The 19,233-nt window shown below is 44.0% G+C and overlaps 1 protein-coding gene across 2 annotated transcripts in view; it reads left to right on the plus strand.

The window, feature by feature from the left end:
* The window catches only part of LOC148888074 (1,4-alpha-glucan-branching enzyme-like), an 80,126-nt gene that overhangs the window by 26,196 nt on the left and 34,697 nt on the right, over positions 1-19,233 (plus strand). The window lies entirely within an intron of this gene.

The following is a 19,233-nucleotide window of genomic DNA, read 5'->3' on the forward strand; positions in this document are numbered from 1 at the left end:
TAGTGCGGCGCAACGTTGCTCAGTCGCATCTAAAACGTGCTGGTTGCAATTACTGCGCAAAAGTCTTGGGCTGCCACTGGCTGTGTGTTTGGTAATGGACCTTTTTTGTTGATGTTGTCATTGTTGGACAGATACAATTGAGCACTCGTGCGCTTGTTCACATGCCGGATGAGAAATTTTTGGCACAGGATACCGTAGATGTCATTCCGCATAACAAGTGTTGAAGCACCCTTTAGCTCGCCTCTTCAGCCCAAAGTGGTAATGCTGAAGTACTTAATTGCCTGTCGCGGTGGTGAGAAAAACATTGTTTATAAGAGCGCAGCAACGGGTCTGAAAAGCCCATTCAGGTTTGCCGGGCCAACAGCCGCTCATATGTTTGCATTTCTCATGCAAAAAATAAATAAATAAATAACAGTTGGTTTCATTTTGTTGTTACGATACACGCTCACATCTTGTTATGGATAGTTAGGGTGCTTGAAACATCATCGGTTCTGCTTTTGCATGTGTCCAATTAGTTGCGATGAAAAACCTGGATTCACTCGAAATATGATACTATGATATTTTTCCCACAAAACGTTTTGCAATACAGCGCATGTGCATTAGCCCATTCGCTGGAAAATCAACACAGTATCTGTATTAGTGTTAAAGTAAGTCAAATGTGTCATTCACGTTCTTTCAAGATCAAGATTTATTCCAGTAATGCCACGCATGATGCTTTTAGAGTGGATTGTTATGCCACACAATTTCGAAACTCACAGTTTTGACCCCGCCACACACTCTATCTCCATAATGTTTTATAGACAACAGAACTCACGATTAATCATCATCATATCAAGTTTACAATAATAACAAGATGTAATACATTGTGTAACATTTATCAACATACACAGCAACAGGTGGGAAAATCTTCCTTCCTGAAACGACATGGTTAGGAGTGATGCATCGGAAAATCCTTATTGTGCAAACTTCAAACCGCAAACATTGAAAGAATTATGAAAATATCGCAAAACCGGGCGTGCCATCCAAAAATTAACACATATTTGAAATCAGCGTCAAAAATACATTGACACATCAAACTGCATCTCTGATTTTGAAGTGCACTTGAACAGTGTAATGATAAGACATTTTATTTATAAGCGCCTTTCAAAACTCTCAAGGAAGAAATTGTGACATAACCTTCCAATCAAGAATTGTTTTAAGCACTCTCGTTTGTTTACAATTTGAATGTAATCAGCCTTTTCATCTTATTCTATTAAATTACTTTTTTAGCATCTTTTCCTGGACAGTGTACAGTATATAAACTCAGTCGTTGCCATTCCTAATTTTTTCGGGAATTGAAGTGTGATGTGCAACGCCATTTTCCAAATTTGTTCGGGTTTTGTTTTTTTCTTGCGGTTTTTCTGATAAAGCGCTGGTCAGACCTCCTGCAATGTTTTTTTTCCCTTCCAAGAGGGGGAAGCATTTGTCTTTTGCCTATGTTAGCGCTTTATTACAGCTTTAATTGTTAAAGCACTTTATAAATTAATATGTATGTATGCATGTACAGCATTTTAAGACATTTACAAAACACTGAGAATGATTGTTTTGACACCGGTGTGTGATTGTCATTCCACAGGTAGCTTTTATTATTATTATTTTGATAGCACCAGCGAGTGATTGCTATGCCACACCCAGGTTTGCGAATGATTGTTTTCGTTGCAGCAAATATATATATATATATATAATAATAATACTGAGACGGATTGTTTTGACACCAGCCTGTGAATGTGAAATTTCATACATCGTTTTGAGTGTGATTCTTTTGGCTGCGTCAGCGTGTCATTGTTCTGCTACACAGCTTTTGAGAGTCTGATTGATCTGATTGTTATGCTATACATAGTTTTGGCAGTAATTCTTTTGAATGCACTTTAGTGCGATTGTTCAGGACCGTATATCTTCTAAAGTGACGATACTTGCATCCATTGGTTATATCAAAGTCAAATTGAAAAAAAAAAATATTTCCAATATTTTTGTAGTTAAAAAAAAAATCCAGACGTACAAAAGTAAACTTTTATTACGTATTTAAGCGGGGAATGTGACCTTGACACCGCACACTTATTCCCGCTCTACACTTGATTGTTCATCTTGACCGGAGGGGGAAGTCCGTGGAAGCTACCGCATTGCTCATCAAGCCAGTTGCTCACAGCGGTGGCTGTGACTCCGTGTTGATGATGGAGAGACGAAGAAGAAAAAGACTCCCGGGCTTGACCTTCCAAGTTCGCTTGCTTTTTACACCAGCTTTACTTTCCTTGGATTGAAGCCTCCAGCTCGGTAAACACTCACAGGATTATCCTCTGAGCTACCTTGGAAAACTATCCTTCATGCTTTGACTTCTCAGTACAATTTGAGAGCTGACTGCTTGCTTTTTTTTAAAGCTGTGTTTCCGAGGCTTAATTTGGTATCAATTAACTCATTCACTGCCAGACGATGTGGAAAAATGTGTCCACTCCAATGCCAGTGGTTTTGTCATTTTCACTCAAATTCCTGGACCCACAGAATACAAGTTGTGTCCATAATTTGTAAAATCACTTCAAATGACTTCTACTGTGTGCATTCCACCGATTATAGCTATATTTTACGTTTTAAGACTCGCACTGAATAATCAGGAAGTCTTGTTTTCGAGTTGATGACGATGTCTGACGTGACGTCACATTCGGAACGCACCTGACCGAGAAAGCGACACACAATGCATTTTGGGTACTTTGGTCTGAAAACATCGTGTTGGTCCATGTTGATGGTGAAATTAGAAGAAAAAACACATAAATAATGCGATCGTGAATCGTTGTGTGTCGCACCAAGACTACTATTTGATACTAATTGACATAAATTCCCAGCAGACAAATCAGCCCATTTCCAACGGAGCTTGTGCGCCATCTTTTTCATTTTCTGGGACTCTACATTGGAGACCAGACGGCTCGAATTGATAGGGAAGGACTTCTTTAATCGATTGCAAACATTTATGCTTTCCTCTTTAGAACTTCTTCTCCGAATCTGAACTCCGTGAGCCCATTGTTTTGATTCTTGGGCAAGGCAAGACGTCCTGGCGTGACGTCACGAACTGGGGACGGGACTTTCTGAAAATCCCCACTTCCGAGGTCATTTTGTGGCAGTTTTTTGGACACTTTAAGTCATTTTGATTGTGTTTTGCATTGGAATAAAAATATCAGCGTGCGTGTTTTAGGTATTTTAGATGCAATAAAACGTTTTCTGATGTCAGTTAGGAAACAAAAAATGGTGTTGGTTGTCCTTTAAGAATACATAAACATTCAATTCAGTGTAAGAAACCTTAGACTCTCTTCTTTTATCGGAAAAAAAAGAGTTAATTCCTAAGTTATATGGGTCTGGAGTTATCTGGGCTTGAGATAGGGTTGGGTATACAGAATACAATAAAATCCATAGTGATTTATATAGCACTTTAACAACAGCTGCAGCTATACGTCTGTGTAAGCTCTCAGTCGTACAGTTGATGTACAGACGTACAGTACAGATGACGGCTGAAGAAACTTTTTCATCAACAGCTGCAGCTGTAACAAAGCGCTAACATGGACAAAAGGCAAATGCTGCCCCCTTGTGAAAGGGCAAAACATTGCCAAAGGTCTGACTGGCGCTTTATCCCCCCCCCACACCCTCCGCAAGAAAAACCAAAACCCGAACAAATTAGGTCATGGCATTCCACGTCATGCTTTTCAATTCCTGAATAAATGGCAGTGGAATGGCAGTGAATGAGTTAATATCCAGTCGAAATTTTTAAAACCAATGATGATTTTCGTTTTTGGCATGGTAAAAGTATAACAATCAATTCATTATTGTCTTGTGACGATTGCCAGTGACTAATTCACACACATCATGATGTGCTTTCGTCATGATTTGAATTATCTTCGGGCTGCATACAACATGGTGGGATTGTAATGCCACGGTTTGCGTTGTGACCTTTTTGACTGGACGGGTGTCTGATTGTTATGCCACACATCGCTTTAATTGTCTGGCATTGCTAATATATTCCACGCGTAACTCAAACATAGCCCACACAATCTTGACACGCCTTTTTGTTTTATCTTGCTCATAAGTAAACAAACCAGTCTTTTTACAAGAAATGAGTTCTCCATTGCAGAATTTCCATAACCATATGTTTATTCTGTGCATGCCAATTAGCACAATTGTAAGGTGCTTCAAAGTCGATGGATGCGCTTGATCTCGATAAGACAATATGATGTATGACCCTCTCGACAGGCTTTGCTCCTTGGTGGTGTCAATTAGGGAATGTTGTTAACAAGCCGGGAAACGATAGACAGGAGGTAGACGCCGTTATTTATAGCCTCGCATTTGTACCCACTGAGTCCCTCGGTGCCGCAAGCTTGGCATCACGCTGTGTCCCGTGTTCGCTGTGACTCATTCAATTTGACTCTCTTAAAGGTGGCAAGGAAAATGAAGATCTCTTAATAAGAACTAGTGGAATATGCGATTGAAGCGGGGTAAAAATATTCATAAATGGCCCCGTTTCAAGCATTTTTCTCCCTCTTGTGATCAAAGTCAGCAAAGGCTCGATTGATGGATCACTAGTCAAAGAGGATTCTGAGTGATTATTCCAGTGTGTTACATGTTAAAGTGGAAGTCAAGGCGTGAATTCATTTTGCAATATGTGTTATGTGCGCATCATTGCTCAAAACGCTGTCATCAAATTAATGTTACGTTAGTGAAATAAAAATTCAACTCACAACGCACAATCGTCTCATCACTGAAACCAGTTGTCGGTTTTACTAACATGTAAGAAGCAGTGTAGTGCTGTAGGACATCTGTTTGCAGGAAAATACAAACTACAGTAAAGTCTCGTTATATCGATATCGGTTATATCGATAGTACCGCTTATTACGATACTATTTTCATTTCCCTTGCACATTTCTAGTCTTTTTATGTATAATTAGTACCGTTTAGTACGATACTCGGTTATTATGATAATCCGGTTATTATGGTGCTCCTTTTCATCCCCCGCCGGCCATTTTTGTTGTTTATATCGATATATCCGTCGCGCCATTGGTCAACTTGGTCACGTGTCTTGTTACGTGAGCCGCCATCGGTCGCGCCATTGGTCGACTTGGTCACATGAGCCGCCATCGGTCGCGCTATTGGTTGACTTGGCCGTGTGACTTTGTCACGTGACACGCCATCGGTCGCGCCATTGGTCAACTTGGTCACGTGTCTTGTTTACGTGTCACGCCATCAGTCGCGCCATTGGTCGACTTGGTCAGGTGACTTGGTTACGTGCCCAGCACCCGTGTAGCAGAGCCGTTTTCATTTTCAGACGCTAGCTCGTGTGTAGCAGACGAGATTGAAGTGTTTGTGTTAAAAGGTAAAAATGGGAAGCAGAAGAAGATTGATGACTTTTTTAAATTGTATACATAATACAGTAAGATGTAAGCGTTGCAGTTTCCCTGTTGTGTTATGTACATGCCCACTGTACTGTATATGAATGCAATCGTTTTTTGCAACAATGTTTCTTGTTTTGTCTGCTGAAGCGCGATGATTTTGAAAATTATTAACATTCCATACTGTGTATTAAAGGACAGCCGATGTCACTTTTTATTCAAATGCAAATAAAAATGACTTCACGCCAAGACGTCTTGCATTGCTTGTGAATCCAAACAATGGCTTCAGATTCGGATAATATGCTTTCTTGTTACACATCCAGTTATGAATATGTTTCAAATACACTGTAGTTCTGAAGATTAAAGCATACATGTTTACAATCATTAAATAATTATATGTGCCATTTTGAGGCAACATTGGGGGAACATCTCTTACCCAAAAAAAAAGGGGAGCTAATGGCCAGCTCCGTATCTTATATGGCGCTTGGCTGCCCTCTTTTGGCGGCTTTTGTTTAATGCAGTTCGGCGCAGGATCGGATATATCGATATTCCCGGTTATATCGATATTTGTTCGGACTCCCTTGAATATCGATATAACGAGACTTTACTGTAACTCATTCTCTGCCAGCATATGCAAAAATGCCTCCAGTGCCAGGGTTTTGGTCATTTTCACTCAAATTGCAGGACCCACAGAATATTGACTTTTAGGCCGACATAACCATTCAATTTAACAAACCTTACACACTATTCTTTCATCAGAAGAAAGAGTTAATTCCTAAGATATATGGGCCTGCAGTAATATGAGGTGCAAGTGGGGCGACTGTACAAAAGGTAAATGCTGCCCCCTCGTGGGAGGGAAAAACAGAGGTCTGACCAGTGCTTTATCCACCTCCCGCCCCCACAAGAGAAACCAAACAATGGCGCTGCACATTATATTGTCAATTCCCGAAATAATTCAGGACCGGCAGTGAACAAGTTAAGAAAGTGTGCCAGCACGATGTTGGTTGCACAGTTTATAATAATAATAATAATAATAATAATAATAATAATAATAATAATCTTCTTTTCCTTTCGGCTTTTCCCTTCAGGGGTCGCTGACCAACTTGTAAATTTTGCTGCGTTTAGCGCCGTTGTTTACGCATGCACGGCGACCTAAAGGTAAAAATTCAGTTGTCATCTGAATTGTTGCCCTGGGACGTTCGATAGGCTGACAAATGTTTTTTTTTACTGTCACGCTGCGATCGAACAGTACTACCTCCGCGATCGACCAGTAGATCGCGATCGACGTAATGAGCACCCCTGCTCTAATATGAGTTGTCCCTCGAATGTACTCATTCCTTATCCCATCCAACCTGGTCACTCCCAAAGAAAACCTCAACATCTTCAGCTCTGCTACCTCCAGCTCTGGTTTCTGTCTTTTCTTCAGTGGCACCGTCTCCAGTCCAAACATCATAGCTGGTCTCACCACTGTTTTATACACTTTTCCTTTCATCCTAGCTGAAACCCTCCTATCACACATCACACCTGCCATTTTTCTCCTGCCGCTCCAGCCTGCCTGGACACGCTTCTTCACCTCTTTTCCACACTCTCCATTGCTCTGGACAGTTGACCCAGAGTACTTAAAATCCTCCACCTTCTTTAACTCTTCTCCTTGTAGCATCACTCTTGCATTGGGATCCCTCTCATTCACACACATATATTCCGTCTTGCTGCGACTGATCTTCATTCCTCTCCTTTCCAGGGCATATCTCCACATTTCTAGTTTGTCCACCAGCTGTTCCCCGTTCTCGCTTCAGATCACGTCATCTGCAAACATCATGGTCCAAGGAGATTCTTGTCTAACATCATCTGTCAGCCTGTCCGTCACCATAGCAAACAAGAAGGGGCTCAGAGCTGACCCCTGGTGGAGTCCCACCTCCACCTTGAATTCCTCAGTCACACCGACAGCACACCTCACAACTGTCTTACAGTCATGATACATGTCTTGCACCACTCTGACATACGTTTCTGTCACTCCAGACTTCCTCATGCAATACCACAGCTCTTCTCTGGGCACCCTCTCGTATGCTTGCTCCAGATCTACAAAAAATCAGAATCAGAATCAGAATACCTTTATTCATCCCACAATGGGGAAATTTGCAGTCCACAGCAGCAATTGAAAAGGGATGGGGGTGGGGTGAAAGGATAGAAAACAAGATATTCTAAGCATAACAAAATAAAAATGTCAACTGTATACTGTGCGAATGTAAATGTGCAAAACCGTTCCATAAGACAAAAAAAAATGTACATAGTGCAGAATCAAGAAATGCATTTTGATATATTGCAACAACCCATATTTACAAGTGTCCATTTTTTTCCTTTTCTTTTTTTCACATGTGATCATTGAGAATTGTGAAGCCTGACAGCAGTCGGTAGGAACGAGCGGCGGTACCTCTCCTTCTTGCAGCGCGGGTGTAATAGTCTCTGGCTAAAGGAGCTACCCAGTGCTGTCAGGGTGGGCAGGAGGAGGTGAGAGGGGCTGTCCATCATAGCTTTTAGTTTAGTTAGCGTCCGTCTGTTGCCCACCTCCTCCAGAGAGTCCAGCGAGCAGCCCACGACAGAACTGTCCCGCTTGACAAGGCGCTCCAGTCTTTTTCTGTCCCGGGTGGTGATGCTGCCTGACCAGCAGACAATGCCATAGTGGATGGCTGAAGCCACCACAGAGTCATAGAAAGTCTTTAGGAGTGACCCCTGAACTCCAAAAGACCTCAGTTTCCTGAGTAGGAAGACTCTGTCCCTTTTTTATTAGGGCATCCGTGTTTGTTGTCCAGTCCAGTTTATTGTTGAGAGTAACACCCAGGTACTTGTAGGAGGTTACCCTCTCAATGTCCGAACCCTGGATGTTCAATTGTGCAGGTGAGGATTCTTTCCTGCAGAAGTCCACCACCAGCTCCTTGGTTTTCCCGGTGTTGATCTGGAGGTGATTCTGCTGGCACCAGTCCACAAAGTCATTTGTTAGTCCCTATCGTCTCCCTCTGTCATGAGGCCGACAATAGCTGAGTCGTCAGAGAACTTCTGAAGGTGGCAGGTTGGGGTGTTGTAGTTGAAGTCCGAGGTGTAGAGGGTGAAGAGGAATGGAGCCAGGACTGTTCCCTGCGGCGCTCCGGTGCTGCAGAGAAGCCTGTCCGACTCACAGTTATTTACCCTCACGTACTGTGGCCTGTTTGTGAGGTAATCTGTAATCCAGGATGTGAGGTGATGTCGACTCCATGCCGCAGCTTGTCCCCCAGTAGATTTGGCTGGATGGTATTGAAGGCACTGGAGAAATCGAAGAACGTGATCCTCACTGTGCTCCCAGCATTCTCCAGGTGCAGCAACGCCGTATGGAGGAGGTTGATGATGGCATCCTCCACACCGATGCTGGGCTGGTAGGCAAACTGTAGCGGGTCCAGTGATGAGCTTGCCAGCGGTCGCAGGTCGGCGAGGACGAGTCTCTCCAGTGTCTTCATCAGGTGAGACGTCAACGCCACCGGTCTGTAGCTGTTGAGCTCCTTTGGGTTGGCAATCTTGGGCACTGGGACCAGGCATGACGTTTTCCACAGCTGTGGAACTCTGCCCAGCTTCAGACTCAGGTTGAACAAGTGCTGGACAATGTGACACAGCTGGTCGGAGCAGGTCTTGAGGAGTCGGGAACTGATGTCATCCGGACCTGCTGTCTTCCTCACCTGCATCCTCCTCAGTTGGTTCCTCACCTGCGCAGTTGTGACAGACAGGCAGGAACCTGGTCGTGAGAGGGGGCAGGGAGGGTACAGCCACAGTGAGAGTTGGTGCAGGTGCAGCTACAGGTGAAGTTGACGGTGGGCCGGGAGCGGCTGGCGTCTTGTCAAACCGATTGAAAAAGCGGTTGAGTTCATCTGCCCAGTCCTTGTCTTTTTCGTTCAATGTCATTGGGCTTTTGTGGCCTGAGATGTTTTTCAGGCCCTTCCAGACACCAGCGACATTGCTGGCTTGCAGCTGCTCCTCCATTTTCATCCTGTAGACCTTCTTCCCCTCTCTGATCTTCCTCCTCAGTTGGATCTGCACGGCCTTCAGTTCCTCTCTGTTGCCCGACACAAAAGCCCTTTTCTTTTCCTTCAGGAAGACTTTAATGTCGGAATTAATCCATGGTTTGTTGTTGGCAAAACACCGCACAGTGCTGGTGTGTACGGTGTTTTGTTCACAAAAGTTTATGTAGTCTGTGGTGGTGTTGGTGATGTCCTCCCCATGAATCTCAGTAAAGAGCTCCCACCTGGTTGAGTCAAAACAGTCCCGCAGAGCTTCTTCAGCTTCTGTGGACCATCTTCTGATCGTGCGGGGGTGGTTGCCTCTGGACAAGGGGTTTGTACACAGGCTGGAGATGAACCATATTGTGGTATGCTCTTCCGAGAGGGGGGAGGAGGGAGGGTTTGTATGCATCCTTGGCGTTTGAATAAAAAAGGTGCAATATGTTATTGTCTCTGGTGGCACAAGTTACATACTTTGTGAATGTTGGGAGGGAGGATGTCAGAGAAATGTGATTGAAGTCCCCTGAGATGATGAACAAGGCGTTGGGGGACTGGGTTTGCAGCTTGTTTACAACAGACATGAGGGCATCGGAGGCAGCGCCGCCATTTGCCGTAGGGGGAATGTACGTCGTCACTGCTATGACGTGTGAGAATTCCCGTGGCAGGTAATGCGGCCGGAGGCTAACGGCTAGCAGCTCGATGTCGCGAGTGCAGAGTTTTCCCTTCACCGTGATGTGCCCAGGGTTGCACCATTTGTCATTCACAAATACAGCAATCCCTCCTCCTTTCTGCTTACCGCTGCCTTCATTTCTGTCCGCTCGTACGAGTTGGAAGCCCTCCAACTCTGCGTGGGCGTCCGGAGTGATTGCCGATAGCCATGTCTCCGTGACGAGTAGCAAGCTGGCTTCCCGGTACTCCCTCTGGTGCCGCGTTAGCGCCGCCAGCTCGTCCATTTTATTCGGGAGCGATCTCACATTCCCCATGATGACGAGAACGTGTCGGTATTTCCTCGTTCTTTTGCGGCGATCTTTCCCGGCCTGACATCCTCGTTTCCTCCTCTTCAGTTCGTCGGGGATGTCCGGCGCGGGGGCCGCTAGTCCGCTATTAGCCCGCCATGCTAGTACCTGGTCTCGACTGTAAACAACGGGATTCCGAGTGCGAGTGGTTTCCCCGTTAGCAGGAGCGGTGAAAAAGTAAAAAATAACGACGATGAGCAAAAGAGAAGATGCCCATCTCCTCTCCGTAGGTTTAAGGAACGAAATTAGACAAAGCAAAAACGGAAAAGTAAAAAAATGAAAAAGTAGACAAGAAAAGGAAAGAGCTGCTGTGGAGGCAGCCACACAGGGGGGCGCCATCTTGAATAAGACACAATGCAATTCCTTCTGACCTTCTCTGTACTTCTCTATCAGCATTCTTAAAGCAAACACTGCATCTGTCGTACTCTTTTTTTTGGCATGAAGCCATGTTGCTGCTCACAAATGTTGACTTCTGCTCTTAGTCTTGCTTCAACTACTCTTTTCCAGAGTTTCATTGTATGGCTCATCAACTTTATTCCTCTGTAGTTAGTACAACTCTGCACATCTCCTTTATTCTTAAAAATGGGCACGAGTAACATTCTTCAGGCATCTGTTCACCATCTGAATAACCCAGTCAGGAACACCACCCCCCATTCCCCATTCTACCACCAAGTCTCCTTATCTACCTTTCTCCCACTCGATACACCAAGTACTTTCCGACCCGTGTCTCTGATTATGTTCGCTGTAGTGCTTGTCTTACCTCCTTCCTAAATGTCATGGAACACTCTTCCTTTTTCAATTTCCACCATTTTTTCCTCACTTCAGCCTTTGGTTTCTTCATCTTCCTCACTGCCAGCGTCATCCTACACAGGGTGCCACCAACCTATGCTGTCTGGCTACACTATCACCAACCACTACTTTGCAGTCACTGATTTCCTTTAGATGGCGCCGTTCACACAAAATGTAGTCTACCTGTGTACTTCTGCTTCCACTCTTATAGGTCACCCTATGTTCCTGTCTCTTCTGAAAAAAAGTATTCACAATAGCCATTTCCATTCTCTTAGCAAAGTCAACCACCATCTGTACTTCAGTGTTCCTCATCTGGAGTCCAAACCTCCCCATCACCTTCTCATCATCTTTGTTTCCTGCGCCAACATGTCCATTGAAGTCTCCACCAATTACAACCCTCTCACTTCTCGGGATGTTCTGTATGACTTCATCAAAGTCCAACCAAAATGTATCCTTCTCCGCCAGCTCACATCTTCTAGAAATGTATTTTTAGCTTCAGACTCATCATTCTATCTGATACTCTTTTTACTTCTACGACATTCCTAACTCCTCTTTTAAGATAACCCCAACTCCATTTCTCTTTCTGTCTTCACCATGATAGAACAACTTAAACCCTAACCCTAAGCTTCTCGCCTTGCTCCCTTTCCACCTGGTCTCCTGGACACACAGTCTGTCTACCTTCCTTCTCTGCATCATGTCAACCAGCTCTCTACCTTTACCTGTCAATGTTCCTACATTCAAAGTTGCTACCCTTAGTTCTATACTCTTAGCTTTCCATTTCTCTCTTTTCCTCCGGGCACACCTCCCTCCTCCCCTTCTTCGACCAACAGTAGTCCATTTTCCACTGGCACCCTGAAGGTCAACAGTACCAATGGCGGCCGTTGTTAACCCGGGCCTCGACCGATCCGGTATGGGATTCAGAGGTTTGATTCGCATACAGTAAAGTCTCGTTATATCGATATCGGATATATCGATAGTCCCGGTTATATCGATACTATTTCTATGCACGCACTGAGAAAATTACATGCAAACAGGATCGGATATTTCGATAGTCCCGGTTATATCGATATTTTTTCGGACTCCCTTGAATATCGATATAACGAGACTTTACTGTATTTGTTTTGGCAAAAATTTTTACGTCGGATGCCCTTCCTGACACAACCCTCTGTATTTATCCGAGCTTGGGACTGGCACAATAAGACACTGGCTTGTGCCCCCTTGTGGCTACAATAATAATAATAATAATAATAATACATTTCATTTGTAAGGCTTTCAAAACTCTCAAGGTCACTTTACAGTCACAGCATAAGTTTTTCTGTGGGTGAGCAGCGGCAATCACACGCGCCAGCGTTCACTCAACCCGGAAATAAATCAAATAGATTATAGATAGAATAGAAAGCTAGCTAACTATTGTCTAGCGAATAAATAGCTAAGAGATAGCCAGCTAGACAACTAACAGCCAGTCGGAGAGCTAATAATAGCTCGCTAGCTCGTCGTAAATGGGTGATAACCGAGTAGCTGAGGTGTGGGGGGTGTCACTTTTTCCACACCCAGTGCAAGCCGCACAGGATCGTCTTTCAAAGACAGCAATTTAGGCTCTGGTGAATTTGGTTACATTTATCTGGGAATGCATATGCTGCTTGTGATATTAAAATTGGCAATATGTTTTCCTCTGTTTTTTGGGCCACGATTTTAACTTCTGAATTCCATGACAATGACAAGCGTAAAACGCTGCCCTCCCTAATTGCTACGTGAATGTGTGGCTTTACCACAACCCCCCTCCTCACACACCCCCACTTGCAGTATGGATATAATTGGAACAGTAAGAGGTGGGAATAAGAAAGAGGAAATTCTGCCGGATTCCTTCGGCTTTCTCTCGGCCCCGGCAACCCCTAACGCCCATTTCATTTAATTTAATGAAAATAAGGCGTTTCATTCCGCGGCGCTTTCTTTGGACCGTCCAACACGGCGGAGGCGCTTTCAATTAGAGGACCCTTATCAAAATTGCTTGTTTACGCCGCATCTGGCTTTGACCTTGTTCCTTGCTGTCGCTCCGCCGGGTTCATTTTTAGTGCATAATGACCTCCCCGGGCCGTCACGTTTGATGGAAGAAGATGTAGCGGGGGGATAAATAGCATCATGTAATTGTTCAAGATGGTTGTGGAATGTACATTATAGTTGTAATCATTACGCTTACATGTCCAACTATGTACGGGATGATTTACCGATTGGGAATAGAAATTTTAATGGATTAAAAAAAAGTGTAAAACATCCATCAATCCATCCATTTTCTGTACAGTTTATTCCTTATTAGGGTCGCGGGGGGTGCGGGAGCCTATCCCAGCTGTCTTCAGGCACGATGCGGGGGACACCCTGAATTGATTGGCAGCCAATTGCAGGGCACACAAAGACAAACAAATCACTCTCACACTCACACCGAGGGACAATTTGGAGTTTTCAATCTGCCTGTCACACATGTTTTTGGAATGTGGGAGGAAACCGGAGGACCCGAAGAAAACCCACGCAGGCCCGGAGAGAACATGCAAACTCTACACAGGGAGGCCGGAGCGAACCGGTGACCTCTGCACTGTGAAGCCGGCATGCTAACCACTTGACTACCAGGCCACTCTAAGTGACAAACTGCACCTAATAAAGATCTTAGAGATGATTTGGTATTTGTTATAATTTTACAAGAAAATGTGCAAAATCCAAAAGGAGCAATTTGCCGGTCCAACTTCATTTAGCAATGTCCAGTTTAGGAGGTCAGGTGGGGCCGGTCCAGTGTTTATGTCACATTCTGAGGGGTCGTGCCTCTCTGCCTGTACCACCAGCTGCCAATCACCTCATCAGTGTCTCATATAAATACCCGGTTTATATGGGACACTTTCTGTCAGTAGTCGCCAGAGTATTGATGTGCCTCGCTACACCCAGTGCCCGGGTCAGACCCTTTCGACTGCGCGCCTGTATGTACCCAGTCCGAGGCCCGCCCACACGTCCCGTTAGTGATTCACCCTAGTCGGGATTATTGTATTTTTGCACCTCAGTGTGCTCGCTTTTTAACTCCGTTGGCGTAGTACGCGGATCGGGTTTCCCCTTGCCCCCCTACTCGCACTTCGGTGTTCTCTATTTTATTAATCTCCTGGTCCGTTTGTTGGACCAGCACCTTTTGTTATTTATTAAACCTTCTGCACGGATCTTTTGTCTCTGTCGCTTGCTTCAGGTATCCAGATACAGTGATACCTCCGCTTACGAACTTAATTGGTTCCCAGAAACTGTGTAAGGCGAAAAGTGTGTCTTCTAAACATTAATTTCCCATAGGAAACCGTCAAAAATGAGAATAATCCGTTTCCAGGTTGCCATAACACATACTTTTCTACTAAATAAGACTTAAAACTACACACAATATACCTTATTTTATGTATAATAAATGTGCTATTGTGTTGTAATTAAAGAAATAAACTGTACTGTATAATAAGCTCATTTTATTTACCTTTGTAATGGTTGTTGATGTAGTTTCCTCCGAGTGAAGTTGCCGTGCTTTCTCGGCGATAATACCCTCACATACTATCCCCTGCTAGCTGCTTTTCGTTAATCCAAATCGAGAGAAGTTGTTCAACCTCTTGTCTTACCTGAGACTGTTGCTTAGAAAACACAGAAACACCCTTAGCCACACGTAGTAATGGTCGACTTAGCATACTGGTACTGGGAAGCTAAGTCACTCAAACGCACACCTCGTTCATGTTTCTCGATGATCTCCTTCTTCTGCTCAACCGTAATTTTGTTTTGTGTCCTCTTCGGCTAAACACTAGCCTGTGGTGGGGTCTTTTTCGGTCCCAAAAAAGCAAAAGTATCCACTCGATAACAAACAAAGAAAGTGGGTGTGGAAAACTAGTCCGCCAACCACGGTGGCACTGTTCGACTGTGGTTTTGTGTTCTTCCGCCGAAAACTAGTCCGCCAGCCATTATGACACTCCGTGTGTTTCCCGAAAACTAGTTTGTATGCCAAGATTATATTCTTGCGAATTTCATATCCGTAAGGCGAAAAGTTCATTAGCTAAAGCGTTCGTAAGCCGAGGTATCACTGTATTCATTTAATTTCCAACCAGACGGCTGCTGTCTGCCTTCTTCGAAACGTGACACTTTAGGGAGACAGTGAAGGGATTACAGACCCTGAAGACTCCTGATGATCACCACAATCCTCTCAGACATTTTAATAGACACAAAACTCGGAAGGAGTCGTTGATTAATCATGTTAAAATGGTCTCCATCTGTGGGATTTTTTTCTTTTTTAAATGACACACCATTTATTGCAAATTGGCATGCAGTCTCAAAACTATGCCTTGTGGAACTCCAGAGGTCCGGGGACCCCAATTTGAGAACCGTTAAAGGTCGCTCTAATGACCTATAAAGCCGCATTCCCATTTTTTTGTAACTTTTCATTTCCATCCCTGCCTAATTAATCCAAGTGCTCTCTGGCTTGGCTGATGACAACCGGCTTGTAAAGTAAGATTTGTTGCTCATTACCATTGATGAAGTGGGAGCGGCATCGAGGGGCTCCGGGATACGGGTCGCGTTCGAACTTGTGCTCGCCAAGCGGGTCGTTCCCAATCTCCGGTTGGACAGCGCCGCTACCCGATTAATTGCTCCCACAGCACTGGTGAGCTTGTGGTAAGCGAGAATGATATGGAATGACTGAATGGTGCAGTGATGTGAGTCTGAGGCTGAGGAGGGAGGGTACTGGGGGGGTCTTTTATACTGTCCATTTGTCTATAACATTGGTGAAGCGGCACGCCGTTCAATACTCAAGGTTATTCCAGCTCCAACAGAAAACGGAAAACGGTGGTTGACTGGTTAACGCCTCAGAGCTCATTCCGTCGGGTTCGATTCCGGCTCTGACCTCCATCTGTGGAGTTCACATGTGCTCCTCGTACTCGCGTGGCTTTTCTTCAGGTACTCCGGTTTCCTTGCACACTCCAAAAATGTGCAGGGCGGGTCACCGGAACCCTCAAAATTGTCTCAAGGTTGAATCCAATGAAATCATGATTGTTTTTCGTTCAACAGTTGCGTTTTGGTGAACTTTTTTAATGACATTAGAATACACACAAATATATTTATCGATGAGGTTTCTTCAGCCGTCATCTGTACAAATTTGAAGGTTTCGGACGTTTCGCCTCCTATCCAAGAGGCTTCATCAGCGAACTAAAGTCTGACTGGTCGTATCGGCCCTATTTATATATCCCTAATGTCCAGCCATGGCGGCGCCGGACACAGCTATGATAGGTCCCTACTCTCAGGTTGGGGGGAGCAGAGTACCACTCCCTGTGGCCCCACTGATTGTTCCTACATTCCTGACTAACGACTGGCCCATTTCCCCCACTCCCACCGGTATCACCTCATCAGCATTACGAATGTTTCCTAACCTGTTTTGCCTAAGCAGGCTATTGTATGAACGATCCAAATTGAACCTCACCCCACCAGACCGGTTTAATGAAGGATTTAGTTGTTTTATGAGAATCGCTTCTTTTACCCCCTTTCAAACCATCTATGTTCTTTCGCTAAGATTTTAACCTCATTGTCGTCAAATGAGTGGTTGCTAGCTTTTAGGTGCAAATGTACTGCCGATTGAGGCCCACTTGTATTATCCCTGAGATGTTGATAAAGTCTTTTTTTGTATTTTCAATTTCAGGAGAAATTGTATAAACAAATTCATGGTTGTGCGATGGGCTCACCAGTTTCACCCATAGTGGCTAATCTCTACATGGAAGAGATGGAGAAACAAGCCCTCACATCCTTCCCGGGGACAAAACCTAGACACTGGTTTAGATATGTGGACGATACTTTTGTCATAATTAAAAAACAAGACATTCAATCCTTCACAGATCACCTCAACTCTGTAGACGTCAACATTAAATTTACTCGTGAGGACATTAAAGAGAACCAAACTAGCCTTCTTGGATTGTAAAGTAATTGTAAAAGAGGACAGAGCGCTAAAAACAGAAGTCTTTAGGAAGGCTACGCACACTGACCAATACTTACTTTTTGACTCTAACCACCCTTTACAAAACAAATTAGGAGTTATCAGAACCTTACAGCATAGGGCTAAACTAATACCAACTAGCATTGAAGGTAGAGAAAAGGAGTCAAAACATATCAGGCGAGCACTCACTAACTGTGGGTACCCTCAGTGGTCATTCAACAAATGTCAGAAAGAAAGAATAGGGAATGAAACCAATAATTAATACAAAAAGGAGAGGAGTAGCAGTACCTTACATTGCAGGAGTTTCTGAAAAATTACAAAGAGTCCTTTGGCAACACAAAATTCCTACTTATTTCAAACCGATAAACACGTTAAGGCAAAAATTAGTGCATCCAAAAGATACCAAAGCTACCAAATGAAAAACAAAGTAATGTAGTTTATTCCATAAATTGTAAGAATGAAAATTGTAAAGAGCGGTACATTGGGGAGACTCAACAAATTCTCAAAAAAAGACTTTATCAACATCGCAGGGATAATACAAGTGGGCCTCAATCGGCAGTACATTTGCACCTAAAAGCTAGCAAGCACTCATTTGACGACAATGAGGTTAAAATCTTAGCGAAAGAACATAGATGGTTTCAAAGGGGGTAAAAGAAGCTATTCTTATAAAACAACAAAATCCTTCATTAAACCGGTCTGGTGGGGTGAGGTTCAATTTGGATCGTTCATACAATAGCCTGCTTAGGCAAAACAGGTTAGGCAACATTCGTAATGCTGATGAGGTGATACCGGTGGGAGTGAGAGAAATGGGCCAGTCGTTAGTCAGGAATGTAGGAACAATCAGTGGGGCCACAGGGAGTGGTCCTCTGCTCCCCCAACCTGAGATTAGGGACCTACCATAGCTGTGTCCGGCGCCGCCATGGCTGGACATTAGGGATATATAAATAGGGCCGATACGACCAGTCAGACTTTAGTTCGCTGATGAAGCCTCTTGGATAGGAGGCGAAACGTCCGAAACCTTCAAATTTGTACAGATGACGGCTGAAGAAACCTTCTCATCGATGGACCACTCCTGTATGACTGAGAGCTTACACAGACAAATATATTTAGCATAACAGTCCTGTGTCGAGCTGTATATTGGTCAATTCTGCTGAGGTGTCCTTCACTGAGTAATAGGCACCCCCCAGGTTAAGGTGAAGAGGTGACACACCCTCCCTCTACCAACACTCTCCAGTAAATATAAAAAGGCAAGAGCCACAATTTAGTTGGACTGGCCAGTTCATCTTGGACATATTGATCGGCACAATTTACTCCCCCTTTACTCTCCAAGGATTACCTCTCTGTCGAGTAATATAAAGGTTTCCTCGGCTGTCATTCAGCTGTCAAGGCCAATTCCACCTGGCACGCTTCAAGCCTGTCACATGTACTGACTCGTCGCGTGCTGCCCCCATCCATCCGGACAGGCCATGTATATCCATTACCAAAGCACCATGCGGGATGGGAAAATAGCTTTTATTCTGTTTCGGAAAGTGCTTTTAGCTCACTGTTAATGATTACAGTAAATGACCATTCCTCCTGGGAAATAGTTTCCCAAAAACAGCGTGATAGGTGAAAACCCTCGATTTGGAGAGACCAAAATAGGTTTTTTGAAACAATTGAAAGTTATTAAAACACACAAAAAGATAATGTTGTAAAGTTCAGCATTCTTTACTGTTATATTCTTGTGTACACAATTTATCAAAGGAGGTCCAGCGGGCTTGCTTCAAGCGAGCCTGTTTTTATTTTCTTTTGCCGTTGTATTATTCGTTCATCTAATATGTCAACTACTTTGTTACAGTTGCAGCTGTTGTGAATTACACTACATAAAGTTATCGTGTACATTCGTCTGTGTAAATTCTCAGTCGTACACGAGTGGTCCATCGATGAGAAGGTTTCTTTAGCCGTCATCTGTACTTTTTTGAAGGTGTCGGACGTTTCGCCTCCTAGTTCGCTGACGAAGCCGCTTGGATAGGAGGCGAAACGTCCGA

The sequence above is a fragment of the Hippocampus bargibanti genome, linkage group LG14 (genome assembly GCF_051943395.1).
Source record: "Hippocampus bargibanti isolate YZ-2025 linkage group LG14, ASM5194339v1, whole genome shotgun sequence".
NCBI classification, from domain to species: domain Eukaryota; kingdom Metazoa; phylum Chordata; class Actinopteri; order Syngnathiformes; family Syngnathidae; genus Hippocampus; species Hippocampus bargibanti.